Source organism: Callithrix jacchus, chromosome 8 (genome assembly GCF_049354715.1).
Source record: "Callithrix jacchus isolate 240 chromosome 8, calJac240_pri, whole genome shotgun sequence".
Classification (NCBI taxonomy): Eukaryota; Metazoa; Chordata; class Mammalia; order Primates; family Cebidae; genus Callithrix; species Callithrix jacchus.
In genome coordinates, this window is record NC_133509.1 from 89,867,657 (window position 1) to 89,891,958 (window position 24,302).

At 39.8% G+C, this 24,302-nt stretch overlaps 1 protein-coding gene across 9 annotated transcripts in view; it reads left to right on the forward strand.

Moving 5' to 3' along the window:
* FBXO34 (F-box protein 34) overlaps window positions 1-24,302 on the forward strand; it is a 104,713-nt gene that overhangs the window by 16,207 nt on the left and 64,204 nt on the right. The window contains exon 1 of one of the 9 annotated variants that reach the window (XM_078334997.1): window positions 16,021-16,991. The exons of the other annotated variants lie outside the window; for them this stretch is intronic. The gene's annotated coding sequence lies outside the window, so the exon portion shown is untranslated. Of the gene's footprint in view, window positions 1-16,020; window positions 16,992-24,302 lie in introns of those variants that run through there. 9 annotated transcript variants of the gene reach the window in all.

The following is a 24,302-nucleotide window of genomic DNA, read 5'->3' on the forward strand; positions in this document are numbered from 1 at the left end:
GGGAGGCCAAGGCAGGAGAAATTGCTTGAGCCCAGGAGTTTAAGACCACCCTGGGCAATGTAGGGAGACCACGTATTTAGGGAAAAAATTAGCTGGGCATAGGGTGGAGTGCACCTGTAGTCCCAGCTACATGAAGGTGGCTGAGGTGAGATGATCACTTGAGCCCATGAGTTCAAGGTTACAGTGGGTTGTCATTGCACCACTGCTCTCCAGCCTGCATGAGAAAGACCTCGTTTCTTTCTTTCTTTTAAAAAGGATCAATTTATGTGTAAGGTTAATTTACCCTTAATTTTCTTTGGTCCTGTTTTCTATCACATGCATTTCTTAACATTCAGAAATGTATTTTTAACTGATCTTAAAGTACACTTTAACCTAATGGGGAAAAAGAAAGTAATATGTATTTTTTGGTTCTTTTTATATAATATTTTTTGTTGTGTTTTCTTAACTTTCTTTTTATTCTCCAGTTGATAAATGGGTTCAGATATATTACATGATATGTATTCTGCTTAAACTGTAATTTTTTAAATAGAATGTTAAATGTCCATAATTATATTTTTAACTCTAAATATGAACTTTTCATTGAGACTTAAGGAAAAACTTTCTAGTAATTTTCTGTACCACTGGGTAGTATTATAAGCCGTATTTATTTATTTATTTATTTATTTATTTATTTTGAGACAGGGTCTTGCTCTGTATCCAGACTGGAGTGGGGTGGTGCCAACACAGCTCACTGCAGTCTCTACCTCCCAGGCTCAAGTGATCCTCACACCTCAGCCTCCAGAGTATCTGAGACGACAGGTGTGCACCACCGTGCCCAGCTAATTTTTGTATTTTTCTTGGTAGAGACATGGTTTTGCCATGTTGCACAGCTGGTCTTGAACTGCTGGACTCAAGACCCTTCTGCCTCCCAAAGTGCTGGTGTTATAGGCATGAGCAGTTGTGCTCAGCCTGTACTTATTTTTAAAATAGGAAATGGGAGGATTAAAAGAAAGGATATATATGGATGTTTTTCCCATACCACCTGATAACTTAGCAGAGACCTCTTACTTGGCTACCATAGGTACTATGGCATAGTAGATTAGACTCCCAGTAGCAATGTTTTGGCCCTTCTGGGTGAGAGGGAAAGGGGTAGATGTTAGCAATTTTAAAATGTAATTTCTTTAGGTCAAGAACTTTTTTGTTTGTTTGTTTAAGTGGAGTCTCACTCTGTCACCCAGGCTCAAGTACAGTGGCATGATCTTGCCTCACTGCACCCTCTGTCTCCCGGTTCAAGCAATTCTCCTGCCTCAGCCTCCCAAGTAGCTGGGATTACAGGTGTGTGCCACCACATTTGGCTAATTTTTGTATTTTCAGTATAGACGGTTTCACCATGTTGGCCAGGCTGGTCTTAAACTCCTGACCTCAGGTGATCACACACACACACACACACACACACACACACACACCGCCTTGGCCTCTAAAAGTGCTGGGATTACAGGCATGAGCCACTGCACTCTGCCTTTGTTTTTGTTTTTTTTTTTTAGTTTACATTTAAAATATTTGTATTTAAAAGTATTATTTTCATTATTTAAAAAGTAATTTTAAATTTAAAATAATTTTAAAATTTTGCTTTTGGAGACTACTGTGTTCCATAATTATATCAGGGATGCAAAGCTGTGCTAAGTTGAAGTACTATATTCTGTTGGTGGAAAAGGACTGAGTATTAGTGTGCCCAAATACATCACTTGCCTCAGTCTTCTAGTGGTTTTGTGGTGAAGTTGCTTTCAGTGGTGATTTAGTTAATGCTGTTTGACTTAGGTCCCAATAAATCAGTTGAAAATAAATGCATTTAATATAGCTAACCTACCAAATATCATAGCTTAGCCTAGCCTACCTTTAACATTCTTAGAATACATATATTAGTCAACAGTTAGATAAAATCATCTAACAAACAGAGCCTACCTTATAATAAAGTGCCAATATCCTATTTTATTGAATACTGAAAGTGAAAAACATCAAAATTTGAAGAGCAGTTTCTACTGAATCTGTATCATTTTTGCACCATTGTAAAGTCAAAAAGTCGTAAGTTGAACCATCCTAAATTGGGAACCTTCTGTAATGGAATAAAACCCTCTAGGTTTGAATGTGTTCCATGGTGTCCAGATGGACCATCCCTTTCATACTGGAGGTAGCTTTCTGCAAAGTGAGGTGTGACAATGTTAATAGTTAGCTTTATTTATTTCTTAATGTGGACTAGGCCTTATGCTAAGCATTTATATGTATATTATCTATTCTAATTTTTGAAACAGCTCTTTGAGGTAAATAGTCTTTTTATTTTTGAGACAGAGTCTCTTCTCTGTTGCCCAGGCTGGTGTGCAGTGGCATAATCTTGGCTTACTGCTTTCTTCCTAAGCTCAAGCAATTCTCCTGCCTCTGCCTCCCGACTACCTAGGATTACAGGCATGCGCCACCATGCCCAGCTAATTTTTTGTATTTTTAGTAGAGATGGGGTTTTGCCCTGTTGGTCAGGCTGGTCTCGAACTCCTGGCCTCAAGTGATCTGCCTGTCTCGGCCTCCCAAAGTGCTGGGATTATCGGCGTGAGCCTGGCTGAGGTAAATATTCTTGGCCATTTTTTCTTGCAGAAAATTGATTCATACATTAAACACCTTGTCTAGCTAGTAAGTTTTGAAGCTGGAATTCAAATTTTGGAAGGAGGAACTTGACTGCACAAAACACTTTGCTATAATAGTAAAGAATACTTTGAAATAAAAAAGAAATTAAGAACAGCTTAGTGGAACACTAATGTCACAAAGAGATCATTATCTTTTATTTGCCCTAGCTTCCCATGATTTACTAGATCAAATGAGACTGCTGTGATTGAAGCAGTAATGTTATGTTAACGTTAACCATTGCTGTCAGGTGCAGTGGCTTACACCTGTAATCTCAGCTACATGTGAGGCTGAGGTGGGAGGATATTTTAAGGCCAGTAATTCAAGGCCAGCCTGAACAAGTCCCTTATCTCTCTCTGTTTTTTGTTAGGTTAACCAATGCTACTTTAAATAAAGTAAATACATTTTAAATAAGCCAGAATTGGCTCTTAATTATCTATTCTGCTACTTAGATTTAGTTCAGTTAGTTCAGGAACAGTTTGGCTTCTTTTGGGGGCAGAATTTGTATGTTCTCTCTTTATCTTCCCTAAAAATTAGATTCAGCAGGAGGGCAAAAGTTAGAACTGTGTAGCTGGAAAAGAAGTATAATTTTAGTGAAGGAGTACAGGGATGGTAGACAAGTGGATAGGTTTTACTGTTCCTGATGTTTTTCTTTTTTTTTTTTGAGACAGAGTCTCACTCTTATTGCCCAGGTTGGAGTGCAATGGCACAATCTCAGCTCATCGCAACCTCTGCCTCCTAGATTCAAGCGATTCTCCTATCTCAGCCTCCCCAGTATCTGGGATTACAGACATGTACCACCCCTCCCAGCCAATTTTTGTATTTTTTGTATAGATGGGGTTTCTCCATGTTGGTCAGGTTGGTCTTGAATTCTTGACCTCAGGTGATCTGCCCGCCTTGGCCTCCCAAAGTGCTGGGATTACAGGTGTGAGCTGCCACTCCTAGCCTGTTCTCGATTTTTAAAAGAAAAACTTCCCCATCATTTATATAAAATTATAGTAATGGAAACAGTCTTCCCCTGCCTACTCTAGAAAACAATTTTTAATTTAAAATTTTGACTAGAATATTCTGATTCATTAATGTGAATTACTTTTGAATCTTAATTAGCAATTTGTCTTCTAAAAACTATATATATTTTATTCCACACCATACAAATATTTCTGTTATAAGGAGGTTCAGACTATGTACCTGGTTATCTCTCCAGTATCATAAATCAGTTTTAATTTGTTTTAAAACAGTGGTTTAGAGGAGTAAATTAGAATCTACGATTGTAGGAAGACCCACTCTAATCTTACTATGCAAATGGACTTTCCCCTTGACCGGTGCCTTTTTGGCTACTTACTGTACACATGGCTGGCAAGGAGAAGGGAAGATGGAGCCACCATTTTAAACATGATTGGCTCAACTGCCAGCATCTATGTCTGCAGCTTTATTTTACAGGCTGCTCTTTCTTAGGAAAATGATTTGGGGCTGCTTTTCATTAAAAGGAAAACCTTACCAAGGACTCCTATACTCTCACTATCTGTCTAAGTAATTTCTTTTGTAACTCCTGTATCAGTATTAACATAGAGTAGTTCAGGTGTTGAAGTCAGACTGCTAGGGTTCACATCTTGGTTCTGCCGCTTACTGTTGGGTGCCGTAAGTTACTAAACACCTTATTAGCTGCTCAGTGCCCCGGTTTCTCATTTGTAATATTTGGACAGTAATAGTACCCATCTATTAGGGTTGTTATGAAGATTTAGCCTAAGATACATATTAAATGCCTAGCATATAGTAAGTGCTCAGAACATGTTAATTTTCCTTTTCTCTTTACCAGCAAAAATTATTATGTGATTTAGATATGGTAGTGATAGCATCTATCTGAAATTTTGATAGGATGAGGTAATTTTAGATGGTGTTTTTCTTTTTCTTTCTTTCTTTTTTTTTTTTTTTTTAAGAAAAAGAATTAAAAAAAAAAGAATGAAAGGAAAAAAGAGGAAGAGAAAGAGGGAGAGAGAACGGGCATGTTGCTTTATTGCCCAGGCTAGAATGCAGTCTAAAAATGGGTATTGAAAACCCCTTTTATGCCAATAATTGTGCTTAACAATGGAGACAGGAAGGAATAAGGAAGGAAAATAACAAACAAGCAGCCAACCAATATTTCATTTAAACCTATGAAATGCTATGCAATTACTGAGGAGTGATTTACTTCCAATTATGTAGTCACTTTTAGAGTAGGTGTGGTGTGATACTGATATGAATGTATGTTTTGTGTATTTGGGGTGGAGAGTTCTATAAATGTTTATTAAGTTTACTTGTTCTAGGTCTGAGTTCAAGTCCTGGATATCCTTGTTAATTTTCTGTCTCGTTGATCTAATATTGACAATGTGATGTTAAAGTCTCCCACTATTATTGTGTGGGAGTCTAAGTCTCTTTATAAGTCATTAAGAACTTGTCTTATGTATCTGGGTGCTCCTGTTTTGGGTGCATATATATTTTGAATCTCTTCTTGGGTGCATATATATTTGAAGCTCTTCTTGTTGCATTGATCCTTTTACCATTATGTAATGTCCTTCTTTGCCTATTTGATCTTTGTTGCTTTAAAGTCTATTTTTTTTTTTTTTTTTAATTTTTTATTGGATTATAGGTTTTGGGTACATGAGCAGAGCATGCAAGACAGTTGCATAGGTCCACACATGGCAGTGTGCTTTGCTTTTCTTCTCCCCTTCACCCACATTTGGCATTTCTCCCCAGGCTATCCCTCCCCACCTCCCCCTCCCAATGGCCCTCCCCTTTTCCCCCCAATAGACCCCAGTGTTTAGTACTCCCCTTTCTGTGTCCATGTGTTCTCATTTTTCATCACCCACCTATGAGTGAGAATATGCGGTGTTTCATTTTCTGTTCTTGTGTCAGTTTGCTGAGGATGACGTTTTCCAGATTCATCCATGTCCCTACAAACGACACGAACTCATCATTTCTGATTGCTGCATAATATTCCATGGTGTATATGTGCCACATTTTTCCAATCCAGTCTATTATCAATGGGCATTTGGGTTGATTCCAGGTCTTTGCTATTGTAAACAGTGCTGCAATGAACATTCGTGTACATGTGTCCTTATAGTAGAACGATTTATAGTCTTTTGGATATATACCCAGTAATGGGATTGCTGGGTCAAATGGAATTTCTATTTCTAAGGCCTTGAGGAATCGCCACACTGTCTTCCACAATGGTTGAACTAATTTACACTCCCACCAACAGTGTAAAAGTGTTCCTTTTTCTCCACATCCTCTCCAGCATCTGTTGTCTCCAGATTTTTTAATGATCGCCATTCTAACTGGCGTGAGATGGTATCTCAATGCGGTTTTGATTTGCATCTCTCTGATGACCAGTGACGATGAGCATTTTTTCATATGATTGTTGGCCTCATATATGTCTTCTTTCGTAAAGTATCTGTTATATCCTTTGCCCACTTTTGAATGGGCTTGTTTGTTTTTTTCCTGTAAATCTGCTTGAGTTGTTTGTAAATTCTGGATATCAGCCCTTTGTCAGATGGGTAGACTGCGAAAATTTTTTCCCATTCTGTTGGTTGCCGATCCACTCTAGTGACTGTTTCTTTTGCCGTGCAGAAGCTGTGGAGTTTCATTAGGTCCCATTTGTCTATTTTGGCTTTTGTTGCCAATGCTCTTGGTGTTTTGTTCATGAAGTCCTTGCCTACTCCTATGTCCTGGATAGTTTTGCCTAGATTTCCTTCTAGGGTTTTTATGGTGCCAGGTCTTATGTTTAAGTCTTTAATCCATCTGGAGTTAATTTTAGTGTAAGGTGTCAAGAAGGGGTCCAGTTTCTGCTTTCTGCACATGGCTAGCCAGTTTTCCCAACACCATTTGTTAAACATGGAATCCTTTCCCCATTGCTTGTTTTTGTCAGGTTTATCAAAGATTGTATAGTTGTATGTATGTTGTGTTGCCTCCGGTGCCTCTGTTTTGTTCCATTGGTCTATATCTCTGTTTTGGTACCAGTACCATGCTGTTTTGATTACTGTAGCCTTGTAGTATAGTTTGAAATCCGGTAGTGTGATGCCCCCCGCTGTGTTCTTTTTGCTTAGAATTGACTTGGCTATGCGGGCTCTCTTTTGGTTCCATATGAAGTTCATGGTGGTTTTTTCCAGTTCTGTGAAGAAAGTCAATGGTAGCTTGATGGGGATAGCGTTGATTCTGTAAATTACTTTGGGCAGTATAGCCATTTTCACGATATTAATTCTTCCTAACCATGAACATGGAATGTTTCTCCATCTGTTTGTGTCCTCTCTGATTTCGTTGAGCAGTGGTTTGTAGTTCTCCTTGAAGAGGTCCCTTACGTTCCTTGTGAGTTGTATTCCAAGGTATTTTATTCTTTTTGTAGCAATTGCGAATGGCAGTTCGCTCTTGATTTGGCTTTCTTTAAGTCTGTTATTGGTGTAGACGAATGCTTGTGATTTTTGCACATTGATTTTATATCCTGAGACTTTGCTGAAGTTGTTTATCAGTTTCAGGAGTTTTTGGGCTGAGGCGATGGGGTCTTCTAGGTATACTATCATGTCGTCTGCAAATAGAGACAATTTGGCTTCCACCTTTCCTATTTGAATACCCTTTATTTCTTTTTCTTGCCTGATTGCTCTGGCTAGAACTTCCAGTACTATATTGAATAGGAGTGGTGAGAGAGGGCATCCTTGTCTAGTACCAGATTTCAAAGGGAATGCTTCCAGTTTTTGCCCATTCAGTATGATATTGGCTGTTGGTTTGTCATAAATAGCTTTTATTACTTTGAGATACGTTCCATCGATACTGAGTTTATTGAGGGTTTTTAGCATAAAGGGCTGTTGAATTTTGTCAAATGCCTTCTCTGCGTCAATTGAGATAATCATGTGGTTTTTGTTTTGGTTCTGTTTATGTGGTGAATTACGTTGATAGACTTGCGTATGTTGAACCAGCCTTGCATCCCTGGGATGAATCCTACTTGATCATGATGAATAAGTTTTTTGATTTGCTGTTGCATTCGGCTTGCCAATATTTTATTGAAGATTTTTGCATCTATGTTCATCATGGATATTGGCCTGAAGTTTTCTTTTCTCGTTGGGTCTCTGCCGGGTTTTGGTATCAGGATGATGTTGGTCTCATAAAATGATTTGGGAAGGATTCCCTCTTTTTGGATTGTTTGAAATAGTTTTAGAAGGAATGGTACCAGCTCCTCCTTGTGTGTCTGGTAGAATTTGGCTGTGAACCTGTCTGGACCTGGGCTTTTTTTGTGAGGTAGGCTCTTAATTGCTGCCTCAACTTCAGACCTTGTTATTGGTCTATTCATAGTTTCAGCTTCCTCCTGGTTTAGGCTTGGGAGGACACAGGAGTCCAGGAATTTATCCATTTCTTCCAGGTTTACTAGTTTATGGGCATAGAGTTGTTTGTAATATTCTCTGATGATGGTTTGAATTTCTGTGGAATCTGTGGTGATTTCCCCTTTATCATTTTTTATTGCATCTATTTGGTTGTTCTCTCTTTTATTTTTAATCAATCTGGCTAGTGGTCTGTCTATTTTGTTGATCTTTTCAAAAAACCAGCTCTTGGATTTATTGATTTTTTGAAGGGTTTTTCGTGTCTCAATCTCCTTCAGCTCAGCTCTGATCTTAGTAATTTCTTGTCTTCTGCTGGGTTTTGAGTTTTTTTGATCTTGCTCTCTAGCTCTTTCAATTTTGACGATAGGGTGTGAATTTTGGATCTCTCCATTCTCCTCATATGGGCACTTATTGCTATATACTTTCCTCTAGAGACTGCTTTAAATGTGTCCCAGAGGTTCTGGCACGTTGTGTCTTCGTTCTCATTGGTTTCGAAGAACTTCTTTATTTCTGCCTTCATTTCGTTGTTTACCCAGTCAACATTCAAGAGCCAGTTGTTCAGTTTCCATGAAGCTGTGCGGTTCTGGGTTGGTTTCTGAATTCTGAGTTCTAACTTGATTGCACTGTGGTCTGAGAGGCTGTTTGTTATGATTTCAGTTGTTTTGCATTTGTTGAGCAGTGCTTTACTTCCAATTATGTGGTCAATTTTAGAGTAGGTGTGATGTGGTGCTGAGAAGAATGTGTATTCTGTGGATTTGGGGTGGAGAGTTCTGTAAATGTCCACCAGGTTTGCTTGCTCCAGGTCTGAGTTCAAGCCCTGGGTATCCTTGTTGATTTTCTGTCTGGTTGATCTGTCTAGTATTGACAGTGGAGTGTTAAAGTCTCCCACTATTATTGTGTGGGAGTCTAAGTCCTTCTGTAAGTCATTAAGAACTTGCCTTATGTATCTGGGTGCTCCTGTGTTGGGTCCATATATGTTTAGGATCGTTAGCTCTTCTTGTATCGATCCTTTTACCATTATGTAATGGCCTTCTTTGTCTCTTTTGATCTTTGTTGCTTTAAAGTCTATTTTATCAGAGATGAGAATTGCAACTCCTGCTTTTTTTTGCTTTCCATTAGCTTGGTAAATCTTCCTCCATCCCTTTATTTTGAGCCTTTGTGTATCCTTGCATGTGAGATGGGTTTCCTGGATACAGCACACTGATGGGTTTTGGATTTTTATCCAATTTGCCAGTCTGTGTCTTTTGATTGGTGCATTTAGTCCATTTACATTTAGGGTTAATATTGTTATGTGTGAATTTGATACTGCCATTTTGATGCTAAGTGGCTGTTTTGCCTGTTAGTTGTTGTAGATTCTTCATTATGTTGAAGCTCTTTAGCATTCAGTGTGATTTTGGAATGGCTGGTACTGATTGATCCTTTCTATGTGTAGTGCCTCTTTTAGGAGCTCTTGTAAAGCAGGCCTGGTGGTGACAAAATCTGAGTACTTGCTTGTTCGCAAAGGATTTTATTCTTCCTTCACTTCTGAAGCTCAGTTTGGCTGGATATGAAATTCTGGGTTGAAAGTTCTTTTCTTTAAGAATGTTGAATATTGGCCCCCACTCTCTTCTGGCTTGTAGTGTTTCTGCCGAGAGATCTGCTGTGAGTCTGATGGGCTTCCCTTTGTGGGTGACCCGACCTTTCTCTCTGGCTGCCCTTAGTATTCTCTCCTTTATTTCAACCCTGTTGAATCTGACGATTATGTGCCTTGGGGTTGCTCTTCTTGCGGAATATCTTTGTGGTGTTCTCTGTATTTCCTGCAATTGAGTGTTGGCTTGTCTTGCTAGGTGGGGGAATTTTTCCTGGATGATGTCCTGAAGAGTATTTTCCAGCTGGGATTCATTCTCTTCGTCCCCTTCTGGTACACCTATCAAACGTAGGTTAGGTCTTTTCACATAGTCCCACATTTCTTGGAGACTTTGTTCATTCCTTTTTGCGCTTTTTTCTCTGATCTTGGTTTCTCGTTTTATTTCATTGAGTTGGTCTTCGACTTCAGATATTCTTTCTTCTGCTTGGTCAATTCGGCTATTGAAACTTGTGTTTGCTTCGCGAAGTTCTCTGTGTTTTTCAGCTCCTTTAATTCATTCATATTCCTCTCTAAGGTATCCATTCTTGTTATCATTTCCTCGAATCTTTTTTCATATCTTTTTTCAAGGTTCTTAGTTTCTTTGCATTGATTTAATACATGATCTTTTAGGTCACAAAAGTTTCTCATTATCCATCTTCTGAAGTCTAATTCTGTCATTTCGTCACAGTCATTCTCTGTCCAGCTTTGCTCCCTTGCTGGTGAGGAGTTTTGGTCCTTTCTAGGAGGCAAGGTGTTCTGGTTTCGGGTGTTTTCCTCCTTTTTGCGCTGGTTTCTTCCCATCTTTGTGGATTTGTCCGCTGGTCGTCTGCGTAGTTGCTGACTTTTCGTTTGGGTCTCTGAGTGGACACCCAGAATGTTGATGATGAAGTATTTCTGTTGCTTGGTTTTCCTTCTACCAGTCTAGCCCCTTCGCTGTACGACTGCTGAGGTCCGCTCCAGACCCTGCTTGTCTGGGGTGCACCTCTAGTAGCTGTGGCGCAGCGAGGGATGCTACCAGTTTCTTTTTCTGCTCTCTTTGTCCCAGGATGATGCCTGCCTACTGTCAGTCTTTTGGATATAGAGGGGTCAGGGAGCTGCTTGAGGAGACAGTTTGTACTTTATAGGGTTTTAATTGCTGAGCTGTGCACTCTGTTGTTCATTCAGGGCTGTTAGGCTGCTATGTTTTATTCTGCTGCAACAGAGCTCATTAAAAAACCCTTTTTTTTTTTTTTTTTTTCTCAAATGCTCTGTGTTGAGGGGTTTGGGCTTTATTTTTGGATGTCCGATCAGGTGTCCTGCCCAGCTAGAAGGCAGACTAGCCACTGTTTGGCTGTCGAGGCTCTGCCCTGCTGTTGTGTGATTCGCGCTGTTCCTGCCAGCTCTGCTGTGGTCTCCGCCACGCCCTGTGGTGGAGTCTCTTCGTTGTAGCGTGTTGCTTCAGCAATGGCAGGCTGCGTCAGCAGTGGGCGTGTATCTCAGTAGGGACGGGTTGCCTCGGCAACGGCTGGCTGCGTCAGCAGTGGGCGTGTATCTCAGTTGGGGCGGGTTGCCTTGGCAACGGCTGGCTGCCTCAGCAGTGGGCGTGTATATCAGTTGGGGCAGGTTGCCTCCGTAGTGGTGGACGCCCCTCCCCCACAGAGCGTCTCGGACCGTCTGCTCGGGATAGTTTGAAATCGCGGTTTTGTTCGTCCCACTGGGTATCCCAAACGATCTGTCCCTGCAATCCCCTGGGCTGGGCTACTGTGCGAGTCTCGTTCAGTCTCAAGTCCAGCCCTCTCAAGTCTCAGGTTGCCGGTTCAACAAGGCACTCGGACAAGCGCGCCCTGTGGGGATTGCTGGGTAGGGCCGGCCGCCGCCGCCCCGGCTTCCAGCTTCGCCAGGCAGACCTACTGCCTGGCGTCCCGTGTCTTTTTATACTTGGGAGTTTCCCCGTTCTGTGGGCAACACAAGATCAGTCTGGAAATGCAGCACTGACTCACCGTTTGCAGATTCAACGCGGGCTCCAATCCTGGGTTGTTCTCACAGCGCCATCTTGAGTCCCCTCTCTCGCTTTAAAGTCTATTTTATCAAAGGTGAGAATTGCAACTCCTGCTTTTTATTTATTTATTTATTTTTGCATTCCATTTGGTTGGTAAATCTTCCTCCATCCCTTTGTTTTGATTCTTTGTGTATCCTTGTATGTGAGATGGGTCTGGATGCAGCATACTGATGAGTTTTGGCTTTTTATCCAATTTGCCTGTCTGTGTCTTTTGATTGGGGGATTTAGTCAATTTAAATTTAGGATTAATAATAATATATGTGAGTTTATTACTGCCATTTGATGCTAGCTGGCTGTTTTGCCCATTAGTTGATGTAAATTCTTCATTATGTTGATGCTCTTTACTTTTTGGTATATTTTTGGAAAGGCTGATACTGGTTGTTCCTTTCTATGTGTAGTGCTTCTTTCAGAAGCTCTTATAAAGCAGGCCTGGTGGTGATGAAATCTCTTAAGTACTTGCTTGTTCACAAAAGATTTTATTTTTCCTTTGCTTGTGAAGCTTGGTTTGGCTGGATATGAAATTCTGGGTTGACAGTTCTTTTCTTTAAGGATGTTGAATATTGGGCCCCGCTCTCTTCTGGCTTATAGGGTTTCTGCAGAGAGATCTGCTGTGAGTCTGATAGACTTCCTCTTGTGGGTAACCTGATCTTTCTTTCTGGCTGTCCTTAGCATCTTCTCCTTCATTTCAACCTAGTGAATCTGACGATTATGTGCCTTGGGGTTGCTCTTCTTCAGGAATATCTTTGTGGTGTTCTTTGTATTACCTGGAGTTGAATATTGTCCTGCCTTGCTAGGTTGGGAAGATTTTCCTGAATAATATCCTGAAGAGTATTTTCCAGCTTGGATTCATTCTCTCTGTCACATTCAGGTACACCTATCAAACGTAGATTAGGTCTTTTCACATAGTCCCATATTTCTATTTATTTTTTTTTTCTTTTTTTATTTTTTAGAGGGAAAAAGAGAAAAAGAAGGGAAAAAAAAGAAAAAGAGGGAAAAAGGAATATTACTTCATTTCTAAAATGGGTTTCAATAATGGCCGATCAATATTTTGAGTGTTTAAAGTGGTTAATGCATATTTTATGTGTTTAAAATGGAGACCTCTATTGTGTTTATTCTGGCTCTGAGTTCAAGTCCTGGATATTGTTATCAATTTGTTGTCTCGTTGAATCTAAATCTCATTATGTGTCTTATGTATCTGGGTGTTAAGATCTCTTATTGTTACATTAATACTTTTACCCTTGCATCCTTGTAGCTTTGAAATCTATTAAGTATGAGAATTGCAACTCCTGCTTTTTATTTATTTATTTTTGCTCTCCATTTGGTTGGTGAGTTTTTTTCCATCCCCTTGTTTTGAGTCTTTGTATATCTTCAGATATATCGTTAGATTTTGTGGATAATGTATATTTTGTGTGTTTAAAATGGAGAGCTCTATTGAGTTTATTTGTTCTGGATCTTAGTTCCAGTCCCAGGTATCGTTATCAATTTGTTGTCTCGTTGAATCTAAATCTCATTATGGGTCTTATGTATCTGGGTGTTAAGATCTCTTATTATTACATTAATCCTTTTACCCTTGTATCCTTGTAGCTTTGAAATCTATTTTGTCAAATGTGAAAATTGCAACTCCTGCTTCTTATTTATTTATTTTTGCTCTCCATTTGGTTGGTACGTTTTTGTTTTTTTTTTTTCCAACCCTTTATTTTGAGTCTATGTATATCTTTGGATATACCGTTAGATTTTGGCTGTATCTTTTGATTGGGAGATTTGGTCGATTTAAATTTAGGGTTGCTGCCATTTGTTATTAACTGGCTATTTTGTCCTTTCGTTGATAAAAATTCTTCTTTATGTTAATGCTCTTTACTTTTTGGTGTATTTTTAGAAAGGGTCATACTGGTTGTTCCTTTCTGTGTATAATGCTTCTTTTAGAAGTTCTTGTAAAGCAGGCCTGGTGGTAATAAAATCTCTGAGTACTTGCTTGTTCCTAAAAGATTTTATTTTTCCTTCAAATGTAAAGCTTAAATTGGCAGGATATGAAATTCTGGGCTGAAAGTTCTGTTGATTAAGTATATTGAATATTGGCCCCCACTCTCTTCTAGCTTGTAGGGTTTCCGTTGAGAGATCTGCTGTAAGCCTAATAGGCTTACCTTTATGGGTGACTTGATCTTTCTCTCTGGCTGCCCTTAATATTTTCTCCTTCGTTTCGATCTTGGTGAATCTAATGATTATGTGCCTTGGGGTTGGTTTTCTTGAGGAATATCTTTGTGATGTTCTCTGTATTGCCTGGGGTTGAATAGTGTCCTGCTTTGCTAAATTGGGAACATTTTCCTGGATAATGTCCTGGAGAGTATTTTCCAGCTTGACTTCATTCTCTCCGTCACATTCAGGTACACCAATCAAGCGTATATTAGGTCTTTTCACATAGTCCCATATTGCTTGGAGACTTTGCTCATTCCTTTTTATCCTTTTTTCTCTATTCTTGTCTTGTCGTTTTGTTTCATTAAGTTGGTCTTCGACCTCTGATACCCTTTCTTCTGCTTGATCCATTCGGCTGTTTAAGCTTGTACATATTTCACTAAGTTCTCGTGTTGTATTTTTCAACTCCATAAGTTCATTTGTATTCCTCTCTATATTGTCTATTCTTTTCAACATTTCATCTAACCTTTTTTCCAAGTTCTTAGTTTCTTTACATTGGGTTAGAACAAGTTCCTTTAACTCCCAGAAGTTTCTTATCATCCACCTTTTAAAGCCTACTTCAGATAATGGAACACAGTCCTTTTCCATCAGGGCTTGTTCCGTTACTGATGAGTCCTCTTCCATCAGGGCTTGTTCGGTTGCTGATGAGTCCTTTTCCATCAGGGCTTGTTCCGTTGCTGATGGGTTCTGATTTTGAGTATACTCGGCCTTCTTAGGCTGTTTTTTTCCCTTCATTGTAGATGAACCGCCTTTCTAATTAGTTTTCTGAGTCGACATCCGACTTATTGATTCCCAGTGCTGGGATCCGAGCAACCCACTGTGGCAGCCTAAATAGCAGTGATAAGACTGATGGTGCTCTTCTGCCCGGGAATCTCTGGTCTGGCTTCCCTCTTGAGTCCGCAACAAGCGGCTCTGACTTCCTGGAGCTCCAAACTCCGGTCAGTAGGGGAAGCAGTCCCGTTGGCTCTGCATGAAGAGCTGCTGCGCCGAGATGCTGGCAAAACCGCTGCGGCGGCCACAAGAGTCGCGCTGGCGACCCGTGGGGCTCCTCCACTGGGAATCGGCTAATCGGTGAGTGACGAAAATTCGTCTAATGATGTGGCATCGTCTCGTTCTCTGAGCTTTCACTGGGAGCTACAATCCTGAGCTGTTAGTGGTTGGCCATCTTGGATCTCATCTGGAACCCCATAGTCCCATATTTCTTAGAAACTTTGCTCATTCCTTTTTATCCTTTTTTCTCTAATCTTGTCTTCTCATTTTATTTCATTGAGTTGGTCTTTGATGTCTGATATCCTTTCTTCTGCTTGATCAATTTGACTGTTAAAACTTGTGCATACTTCGCAAAGTTCTCCTGTTGTGTTTTTCAGCTTCATTAATTCACTTATATTCCTCTCTAAATTGTCTATTCTTGTTAGCATTATGTCAAACCTTTTTTCAAGGTTCTTAGTTTCTTTGCATTGGGTCAGAACATTTTTTTTTTTTTTTTTTTTTGAGACAGAGTTTTGCTCTTGTTACCCAGGCTGGAGTGCAATGGTGTGATCTCGGCTCACCGCAACCTCCGTCTCCTGGGTTCAGGCAATTCTCCTGCCTCAGCCTCCTGAGTAGCTGGGATTACAGGCACGCGCCACCATGCCCAGCTAATTTTTTGTATTTTTAGTAGAGACGGGGTTTCACCATGTTGACCAGGATGGTCTTGATCTGTTGACCTCCTGATCCAACCGCCTTGGCCTCCCAAAGTGCTGGGATTACAGGCTTGAGCCACTGCGCCTGGCCTAGAACATGTTCTTTTAGCTCACAGAAGTTTCTTATTATCCACCTTCTGAAGCCTGATTCTGAGAATTCATCACACTTGCTCTCCATCAGGCCTTGTTCCCTTGCTGATGAGGAGCTGCGATCCCCTGAAGGAGGAGAGGCATTCTGAGTTTGAATGTTTTCAGCCTTTTTGTGCTGGTTTCTTCCTATCTTTGTGGATGTATTTGTAATTGCTTCTGGCTTCTTTGTAATTGCTGACTTTCAGATTGGGTCTCTGAGTGGACTTCCAGTTTGTTGGTGATCATGTTATTTCTGTTTCTTTGTTTTCCTTCTGTGGACGCCCCTCCCCCACAGAGCTGGACCTTCCCGGGTTTAGCTGTGCTTGCTGTGAAACTCTCAACCGTCAGTGTTTCCAATTGCTGTGTTTTTTGTGGGGGTGGGGCCAGCCGAGCCCTATCTCCTGTCTCCCCGCCTCAGAGCCCCCTTTTTTTCTTTTCCTAATTGAATGGTCGATTCTCTCCCAGGTGCCCCAGTCGCCAGCTGAAAAGGCGCTGGAATCTATTCAATTTCCCGTGCGGCGACCGCGCTAGCTGAAACAGTGGCGCTGAGATTCATGGCGCTTTTCTGCCTGGGAATCTCCCCGTCTGGCTGCCGGCTTCAGTCCCCCTCCCAATCAGCTGAATGGGTGACTCTGCCTTCTCTGAGCTCCAAACTCTAACTAAAAGGGCACCCAGTCCCGCATACTCCGCACTGAGAACCGCTGTGCCGGCCAAAAGAGTCACGCTGGCAACCCGTTGGGCTCCTCCGCTGGGAATCTACTGGTCCATAAGCAACAAAAATTTGGAAGTCTGGCGTCCACTCTCTCCCTGCACCTTCACTGGGAGCTGCAACCCTGAGCTGCTGCTAGACGGCCATCTTGGATCTCTCTCTCCTCGGTGTTTTTCTTTTTAGAACCTTAAAGAACACTTGGTATCATTACATCAACTGCTAAAATGTGTATCTCTGTCTGTGTGCGAATGTTTTCATAAAAGTCTTTGAAAAGCCTACTTCTTCCCAGGAAAGGATCTCACTAAAGATTACATGATAAAAAAAGAAATCTTGGAGCACAGCCAAAAAACCAGGACCGGAAAAAGTACTGTTTTCATGCCCAGAAACTGTATATGTATAATCAGAATCATTATGTCTTAGGATGTTAGGGAAGCTTTTTTGTTGCATGTGAAACATACACTGACTGTCTGCTTCTTAGATTTGAGAAATGTTGAAAGTTCCTTTATAAATGGATGTCTAGGGCAGGACTGGCAGGAGGAAATCATTGTTTTCCCAAAACAAACTTTTTTTGCTTCCAGTAAATGGTGGAACACTGTGGAAACTTCCCTTACCACGTCCTCTGCTGATTATTTGTGAAACTCAGGTGAGTTAAATGTGTAGTTCAAGCTTGTCCAACCTGAAGCTTGTGGTGGCTTTGAATGTGGCCCAATACAGATTTGTAAATTTTCTTAAAACTGAGATTTTTCTTTGCAACTGTTTTTTTTTTTTAAGCTCATTAGCTGTCGTTAGTGTATTTCGTGTGTGACCCAAGACAGTTTTTCTTCCAGTGTGTCCCTGGGAAGCCAAAAGATTGGACACCGCTGGTGTAATGGTTTCTCCCCCTTCTCCCGTACTTGACCCTTATTTGAACTAGGATTATTTCTCTTTTTTACCCTCCTGGGTGAGTGGAGGAAGTAATTGAAATCTATTTTATTGCTATTGTTATTACTATTTACTTTTTAAAATGGAAACTTACACAGAAGTAGAGTCAGTGAGCCCTTATGTTTGTACCAGTTAGTTTTAACCCACCCCTACATTTGCCCTACTTGTTATTGTCCTTATCTTTTAAAAAAGAAAATTCTAGATATGTTATATTGACCCAAATTACTTTGGTATGTATCTTTTAAAAAGATAATTTCCCCCTATAACCACAGTGCCATTATCCCACCTAACAAAACTAACAGATTGATGTGATGCCTTAGATTGATTTGAGTCTTGGTGTCCTCAGATTTTTTTTTGTTACCTAAAACTCAGATATATTTAAGTTTGTGTTTATCACTTTTAAATGATCCATTTTCTTCACTTACATACAAAGTATTTTGTAAATGTTTGACTTCCTAACTTGATACGGAAATTTTCAAGCAAAAGTAGATGGAATGCATATAAGAAATCCCCGTGAACCCAACTTCCAACAGTTACCAATCATTCTACTCATGTAGGAGGGGAAATTATCAAATCATGCCCAAGTTTGTTTCATCTATTCCCCTCTTACTTCCCTCTCATGAATTATTCTCAGGCAAATTCCAGATTGGATATTACTTCTTGGCAGTCTAGTCAGTATCTTTGAGAGATAAGGATTCTTTAAAATGAATATCTGTGTGTGTGTATGTGTGTCTGTGTCTATGGATAAGGATTCTTCAACATGAATTAGGTATACATATATAACTCATACATATAACTCATGTTAAAGAGTCCTTGTCTTTTAAAGATAGAGTATATCTGCATATGTATATCTCCACAATACCATTATCACCCTTTCATTCTTTAATATCTTGAGGTATTTGGTATTCAAATTTCCATTAGTCTCAGATGTCATAGTTATTTTGGTAATGGTTTGAATCAGGATCCATATAAGGTTTCTACCTTGCAGTTGGTTGGTAATGACCGTTAAGTCTCCTTTAGTCTGTAGGTTCCATTTTACTACCTCTCTCTGATGATTTTTGTTGTTGTTAAAGAAACCACATTTGTTCTAGTGTTTTTCAGAGTCTGGATTTTGAAGATTACATCTGTGGCTTAGTTCAGCATGTTCTTTCTCTGTAAATTGGTGATTAAATCTAGAGGTGTACTTAGTTTTAGAATATATAATACAAGCACATGGTAAATTTAAAACAGTTCAAAAGTCTGTGTATTGAAATGTTGGTCATTTTTCCACACAGTATTTTAGGTATTTACTCCAGAAGGAATTATTCTGTCTAGAATGAATGATCTGTTTTTATTAAGCTTTATATCCTATTGAGCATACTAAATATTCTTTTAATTCTGAATACACAAAGGTTATTCTTTTGTAAATTTTAGAATTGTAATGTCGATTGAGAAAAAAAATAAAGCAGCAGTTCCTGGCTCTTTAAGTGTTAGTTTCTTTTATGAGACTTCAAAACAGTTTACTGATAAGAGTATTCCAACTAAACTTTAGATTTGAATAGCGAACATTACATGGAAGTGATTTTTTGGAAAATATTTCTCTGTCAGCTATATAGTGATAGGTACATAGGTAGATTTGAACCTGGGGTAATTGTCATCTTTTAGTTTGCCTTGCCAGGTTGTGTACAAAGTTTGTATGATGTTAGGCAGTTAATAGAATAGAAAGTTTTACATAGCCTTGCTCTCATCAAGTGACTCTGTAGTCTCTTTTTTAAAATTGAGGCAGGGTCTCACTATGTTACTCAGGTTGATCTAGAACTCCTGACCTCAAGCTGTCTTCCTGTCTTGGCCTCCAAAAGTGCTTGGATTACACGTGTGAGCCTCTTGTTTGGGGGTGGGGAAGTATGGAGGTACAGGAGTCTTTTCAAGCCTTTTCAGTTCCCTTCAGTAGTTACTGTACTCATGGAGTCTATGGCTAGAGTAGGCTTTATAATTAGAAAGTATTGCTAAGTGGTTACTTATTAGGTACCGAAAAAGATTTTATGATGATTCCTGAGTTTAGAGAAGAATTGGTTAAAGACCAAGAAGTTGTTTTCTTTTTTTTTTTTTGAAAATCTTTTAGAATCTAATGTAGGTAGTTTTGGGGTAAATGCAGCAAAGAATAAGGGACTTACCTTTGGTTTGAGCTAGATGTATTTCCTTTTTTTTGGTGAATAATGAAAGTAGTAAAGAGGTTGACAGTTGTCAGGGCTTGTCAAATGATCCTGGGATTGAATACTGTTGATAGATCTGAGGTGAGCAAGACTTGCCACCAGTGTTTGCCCTCTAAAGATCTTTAATTTAGGCAAAGATACTTTCTCTTCTGGAATAGAGTCTGAAAACAGAATAGTGTGTTTTAATGTTCATTAATTTCTCTTTACAGGCTTAAAAATTATTATTTTTTTTTAGCATAGGCTATTCTTTAAATTTTGAGGGCTTCACTGTGTGTTAGCATCATCATAAGAATTGTCAGGCTGGGCACAGTGGTTCACTCCTGTAATCCCAGCACTTTGGGAGGTGGAGGCGGGAGGATCACAAGGTCAGGAGATCGAGACCATCCTGGCTGACATGGTGAAACCCTGTCTGTGGTAAAAATTAAAAAAAAAAAAAAGGAGAGGAGAGAGTCTTACTTTTATTTTTTTGAGACAGAGTTTCACTTTGTTGCCCAGTCTGGAGTACAGTAGCATGATCATGGCTCATTGCAACCTCCACTTCCCGGGTTCAAGCAGTTCTGCCTCACCAAGTAGCTGGGATTACAGGTGCCTGCCACCACACTCGGCTAATTTTTGTATTTTTAATAGAGACAGGGTTTCACCATGTTGGCCAGGCTGGTTTTGAACTCCTGACCTCAGTCCGCCCGCCTTGGCTTCCCAAAGTGCTGGGATTACAGGCGTGAGCCACCATACCCAGCAAGTCTTACATTCGTAAATGAGTAAATCTAAACTAAAGTCATGATACCATAATTTAGTAAGCAGACCAATTTTTACCAAGTATCACAAAGAAGAATTTGGTAGTTAGGACAACTCCCTCCTCCCCATTCTTATCTTTTTTTTTTTTTTTTTTTTAAATAGTTGTAAAATTCCTGGGAATTTATGGGAACATGCTTTTCTTTCTCAAACCCTTAATTTCCTTCTCCCTTATTTTGCTTCCCATTCCCCCTTAATAAAAATCATAACTTTTGTGAAAGAGGGAGAATGGTGTTGTGAACTTAGCAGGTTCAGACAAGTGTTGTGAGTTTGGAGGCCAGGAAGACTTGTTTACCTGGACCATCTTACTGCCTAAGAAGAAATGAGAGAGTCCAGAAGTAAGGGTAGTGAATGGAGAGTCAGTTTCAGTTCCTCTTGGTTACTGTGAGTTAGATCTTCTGGGACTGATGTAAAGAAGAGTTGTTTCACCAGACTTAATGGGAAGCCCTCTGTTTTGTTTTCCTTGTAATACTGATTTTACATCAGAAAGAAGCCATCTGATACAGGGAAAGAATAGTGTTTGGATTTATTGCTTAGTTACAGTGACGTGTATGCTGTTAAAGTGATGAAACTGTTTAATATGAGTTAGTATATATCTTCTAATGAAACTAGCTCCAAGTCTGTGTTTACGCTTGCGATTTTAGCTTTTACTATGGTAACCTCATTTCTATCATTAAAAATAGTAAAAACTCTACCATGCATTGAGTGCTGTACTTTTAGGAATAGCAGATTATTTTCAGCACTTGAAACACCAGCCCCTTAACTCATTAACACCATCATGGTTATTCTCATCCTTGAAAATCTCTTTTACTTTTTTTTAATTTAAAAATTTTTTTGTGGAAATAGGATCTCACTATGTTGCCCAGGGTGGTATCAAACTCCTGGCCTCAAGCAGTCCTCCCTGTTCAGCCTCAGAATGCTGGGATTATGGGCATGAGGCATAGCACTCACCCAGTCCCCCACCCAATGTTTATTTTTTTTAATTTTAATTTTATTTTTTTGTTTTATTTGAGATGGAGTTTCACTCTTTTTGCCCAAGCAGGAGTACAATGGCCTGATCTCTACTCACTGCAACCTCTGCCTCCCAGGTTCAAGTGATTCTCCTGCCTCAGCCTCTTGAGTAGTTGGGATTACAGGGGCCTGCCACCACACCCAGCTACCCACCATCAATTTTTTGGGACAAGGTCTTGCTCTGTCACTCAGGCTGGAGTGCAGTGGCATGATCATAGCACACTGCAAGGTCAAACTCTTGGGCTCAGGTGATCCGCTGCCTCAGTCTCTGGAGTAGTTGGGACCACAAGTGCATACCACTATGCCCTGCTAATTTTTACATTTTTAGTAGAGACGAGGTCTTGCTGTGTTGTCCACGCTGGTCTCAAACTCCTGGCCTCAAGTGATCCTTTCATTTCAGCCTCCCAAAGTGTTTGATTACAGGCTTGAGCCATTGTGCACAACCCAACCTAGCCCATTTTTATTGTAATCTTTCTAGGTTTGAAGCTTTATGAGACAGGTTTGGTTTTTCAAAATCTTTTTAAAAAAGATTTATTTGGCTGAGATCACAACTGTAATCCCAGCACTTTGGGAGGCTGAGGTGGGCAGATCACGAGGTCAGGAGATTGAGACCATCTTGGCCAACATGGTGAAACCCCTTCTCTACTAAAAATATAACAATTAGCTAGGTGTGGTGGTGCGTGCCTGTGGTCCCAGCTACTCGGGACGCTGAGGCAGGAGAATTGCTTGAACCTGGGAGGTGGAGGTTGCAGTGAGCCAAGATCTCGCCATTGCACTCCAGCCTGGGTAACAAGAGCAAAACTCCATCTCAAAAAAAAAAAAAAAAGATGTATTTAAAATGTGGTTTTTGCCTACTTTGTTTTTGTACTTTTTGGGTGGAAATTATTATAGTCTACCTATTCTTAGAGTAAATTAGGGCAGGAGTTGCCGAACTCACCTTTCAGTCAACTCCTTTCAGTTTAGTTTGAGCAGATATCTCTCACACAAGCTTTTAACCTCAAATATAAATTTGAATTCGTGCATTAAAATTGCAACTGAAAAAAAACTATTTCAAAAATGAGTCTTAGTTTGGGTGCGATGCATGGTGGCTTATGCCTGTAATTCCAGCACTCGGGGGGTGCGGGGGGGGGTGCCTAGGCAGGCGGATCACTTGAAGAATAGCTTGAACCCAAGGAGGCAGAGGTTGCAGTGAGCCGAGATCCTGCCACTGCACTGCAGTCTGAGAGACAGAGTAAGACTGCATCTCAAAAAAAAAAAAAAAGTATTTAAAAGTCTGCAATAGGAGTCATACAGGGGAGGGGGAAAGTCAGCAATAAAATTACTTCATAAAAATTTTTACCTAATCAGTTCAATAGCAGGATTTTTTTCCAGAACTGAATTTTATTTCCCACATTTCTCCATGTTACTGCAAGTACTGTAGTCGTAATTTATCATTGTTGAGGCTGGTTTTTCATTCCCTTTGTGATTTTTGCCCTAAAGCCTGTCAATAGAGTACTAACTAGTTAAATTAGACTGATGCATCAGATAAAATAATGACAGGCCACAACAACAGTATCAGATTTTAAACCTGTGTGGTCTAGTAGTGGAGTAGTTGTGTGTTTGATCAAGGTCAACTGAACTTGACCTTCTAGCTTAAAGACCTACTTAAATATGTGTGCGTGTATATAATACATAGTCCTCCTCTTTTCCCAGTCTTTAAAAAAAATACAATTTGAGTGTATGCTCAGGTTGTAGTAAACCATGAAGTTGAGTTATGTGAACACTAGATTTCCAGAAAGTTGCTTAATTGCTTAATGTTTTGGACTTCATTATGATTAGGGAAAATGGAGTCAGGAAAACCCTATGGGAGAATAATTTGTTTCCTAAGGAATAAAAGCAGTAGAAACCCATAAGAAACCACACATTAGGCTTTATGTTGTTACTTGTTGGCTTCATTCAGTTTGCACTTTTATTGTTTGTGAAACAGGTGGTTTTCTTTAGAGTTGCAATGCTTATATATTTTTAAAGGTTTCTACTAAAGTCATTTCTACATAGCATCATTTTGAAAATTATATGATGTCAAATCCAGTATCCAGTGCATATATTTTAACAGATTATACAAGGAAATCGATAGGTCTTTTAAACCTTTGTTTAAAAACAGGCCGGCTGGGCGTGGTGGCTCATGCCTGTAATCACAGCACTGTGGGAGGCCGAGGTGGGCAGATCACTTGAGGTCGGGGGTTCAAGACCAGCCTGACCATGGTGAAACCCCTTTTTCTATAAAAATACAAAAGTTAGCCAGACATGGTGGCACACGCCTGTAATCCCAGCTACTCAGGAGGCTGAGTGCTTGAACCTGGAAGGTGTAGGTTGTAGTGAGCTGAGATAGTGCCACTGTGTGACAAAGGGAGACTCTTATCTCAAAAACAAACAAAAAAAAAACAAGCCATGTTTCAGTCTTAGTAAATGGAAACCTTTCTCGAGTAGTGCTTTTCAAATAGTAAAAAATTTTATTGTGTAAAGGAGGAAGGGAACTTAGCATCTGCATTGGAATCATTTTTTCCTATATCCTATTAGCTAATTCTGAGATTGTTTAATATGGTATCCACCCATTTCATTTGGCTGCACCCTTTGCTCTCATGAAAGTAAGACTGATTGTTTTAAATTGCTATGTATATGTGCTTTGGCACAGCATGAAGGTACCCTTAATCACATTGCCATTGTCTTTAAAACAGCTTGCAGTTATGGCTACAAATAAAAGGGTGTGACAGGAGGGCATGACAGATAATGGTTTTTTTTTCACCCCTTTTTAGCAGATCTGCTTTGTACTACTCGCCTTTTGTGTTCTCTGGACTACCTACTCTATTTTCTGTATGTTGTTCTAGTCAACTAAAATGTGTTTGCATATTTGTCACTATAACTTTAACTTGCCTAGAACCGACCTCTTTGAATTCTTTTAATGGAGGCAGGCAAAACAATGTGTGGGAAGAAGTTGAGTGGCCTTGCTGCTGTTGGCATTCCCGCCCCCCGCCAGCTTTTATGATTAAATACTTAATCAT